Genomic DNA, 2,498 nt, shown 5'->3' on the forward strand with positions numbered 1-2,498 from the left:
TCAGTTCCAGTTGTCCGTCATGTGGCTTTCCTTTGGCGAGGCGAGGTAAAGATCACTCATTAGCTTCGTTGATATTTTTTTCCGCGTGTGGTGCCACTTCAATGATGCTACGTTTCGGAAACACAGTGCATTTGAGTCATTAGTCATGGTTCATGTGTCATGAGTCTCTACTTTCTGTCTTCTAGGCTGTAGCTACCTTCCAATTCTGACATCTACGTAGCAATGAGCACGCGCTAAGTAGTAGCGACGGTCCTACCTATGCAGTTGATAGACCCATATGCCATGTATCGCGACAAATATCACTGCTTTTTTTTGGAAAAACATCAAGTTTTGGTGCTTGCTTGTTGCTAATCTTATTCTCTTGCGATTACGCGCCGAAGAGGATTTGAACCTCTAACCACCTGGTTCGAAGCCAGGCACTCTATCCGATTGAGCTATCGGTGCGGGGAGGTAAACTTCTGTTTTGTTTTACCTCCAGTTTCCTCCAAGTCGACTTGATTTGAGAAAATTGTCCATGCTATCACCATCTATAGTTAAGTCTAATTTAAACAACTAAGTACAGCGTCACATTTAACACCTAGGAAAAGTACAGCTCAACTATAAGATGCATCAGCCGGAGTTATAATCATACATAGATGAGTCTTAACTAGTACAACTACTCAATTGTCCACTTCTAATAAACGTAATTAACCCAATTCCGAGAGGTAAAAACCTATTCAAAAGTTTAATGCAGACGAACCCAATATAATATGGAGGTGCCCTAGGCAGAGTTTCTACGAAGTAGTCTTCAGTCATAGCCATTCGTTCCCGCCTATCAACCGCTACCGTAAAGGCCTATACTTTGTCACAAACACCCTTACCAATAGAAAAAAGAGAAAAACAAATATCCTGAGTGCGCAGAAATAGAAATCTCCAAGACCCAGCTCCAGAACCGTTTCCATACTATCGAACGGCTCCGCAAGAGAGTGAATTTGTAGAGTTGAGGAAGAGGATTCCCCGCCTCCAGGGCCTGACCCCAAATCATTGCCTCCCCCCGGATCGGTGTCGGATCCCGAATCCGTGTCGGATTGCAGATCGATGATAAAAAAGTTCAAAACTAGAGAGACTTGTCTTAAATTAGGAAGTAATGAATTCAAGAATTGTCTGGTTTCAGCAGGCGTGGCTGTTGTGGGCTGAAACATGTCCAGGAGATAGCGCGCTGACAGGATATCAGCTAAATAGAGTTGGATACTTTTGGGCAATGCGGTGCTTAGCACTTGATCGAAGCCATGTCGGCACGAGTCGTTAAGTACGCCGGTCACTTGAGGCAGAGTATCATACTGAAGAAAAGAACACAATGCTATAAGCTGATTGCGTTGTTGGTCTTGAAGAAAACCTTGCTGGTTTAAGGCCTGGGAAATCGTGTCAAGTGTTTGGACCCGGAGACACAATTCCCTGCTAATACTACTATAAAAAGCTTCCAGTTATTTAACAGTGGTTATAGTTCTGTTATGATCCATCTATAAAGTGGGGTTCTTTTTCTTAGATTCTTTTTTTTATATTCATGGCAGTTTGTCCAGAATGAAAACGTTCGGATGAGTGTTTACCCCGACCCGAAGTGTTACTAGAGTGTATGCATACTTCCGTAAGTAACTTAACTTGGTGCAACATGGAAAATTCTCTGTTATCCACTGCGTAACTCCCATAACACACGCAAAATAGCGAAGGGAGTCGGAGTAGTTCTATAACCTAAATTTCTTGATGGCAGTGAAAGTGTGGTGGGTGGAGCAAGCAAGGCAAGCTAGCTTCTTACATTGCCAAGCGGAAACCGCCGGGAAAAGCAAGGGAAAAGCAGAGGGCTTCCTGTTTCTTCCTGCCTGCAAAGCCTAGCTTTTAGCTAATCGAAGCGGAAAAGCATAGAGATCGAGCGTGACGATGAGGGCCTCCTCGGCAGGGCTGAAGGGGGCAAGAAGCAAGCTTCTGCTCCCCCGACCAGCTATTTCACTTCCCATATTCTTTCTGTTCTGCTAAATCCCATCATCTTATTCGTGATCGCTTCCCCGGAATGCTGCCAGCAATCCAAGGACGCATGCCTAAACGGAAACTAAGTTCCCCCTTTAATGCTATCGCATTCTCTCCGGGTTAAAACCAGGCCAGGCCGGGAGGAAGTGTGCTTGTCCTTATCAGTGCCTCCCCGTCTTATTCCCCTCTCACTTCGGCAAAAGGTGAGTGCTTTGCTTCAGTTTCCTGTTCGGTATCAGTTTCCTGCTTCATTTCCTGCTTGCCGGTTCCTTCGGCTTCTTAGAGCTCTAGGTTGGGGCGATGCGATAAAACACTCTAGATGGAGGCTTAATTACTCCTGTTTCTTCCTGTTTCCTGCAAAGCCTAGCTAATCCTTCTATTATACTCAATTCTGTGGGAATCCAGAGCTATGCTATATCGTTCCATCTCGCAACATTCCGTGTAGTGCGGGATTCGAACCCCTACTGGTAGCGGTAGCTCCAATTTAGCCTTCAGTG

General features: G+C 45.1%; 1 non-coding gene across 1 annotated transcript; it reads right to left on the reverse strand.

The window, feature by feature from the left end:
• Nucleotides 1-370: 370 nt before the first annotated feature.
• Nucleotides 371-444, reverse strand: TRNAR-UCG (transfer RNA arginine (anticodon UCG)). The gene has a single exon. It is a non-coding gene; the product is annotated as a tRNA-Arg (tRNA).
• Between the last annotated feature and the right edge of the window lie 2,054 nt (nucleotides 445-2,498).

This window comes from Dipteris shenzhenensis, unplaced genomic scaffold (genome assembly GCF_047967505.1).
Source record: "Dipteris shenzhenensis isolate YYH24624 ecotype China unplaced genomic scaffold, Dip_SZ_1.0 scaf0071, whole genome shotgun sequence".
Classification (NCBI taxonomy): Eukaryota; Viridiplantae; Streptophyta; class Polypodiopsida; order Gleicheniales; family Dipteridaceae; genus Dipteris; species Dipteris shenzhenensis.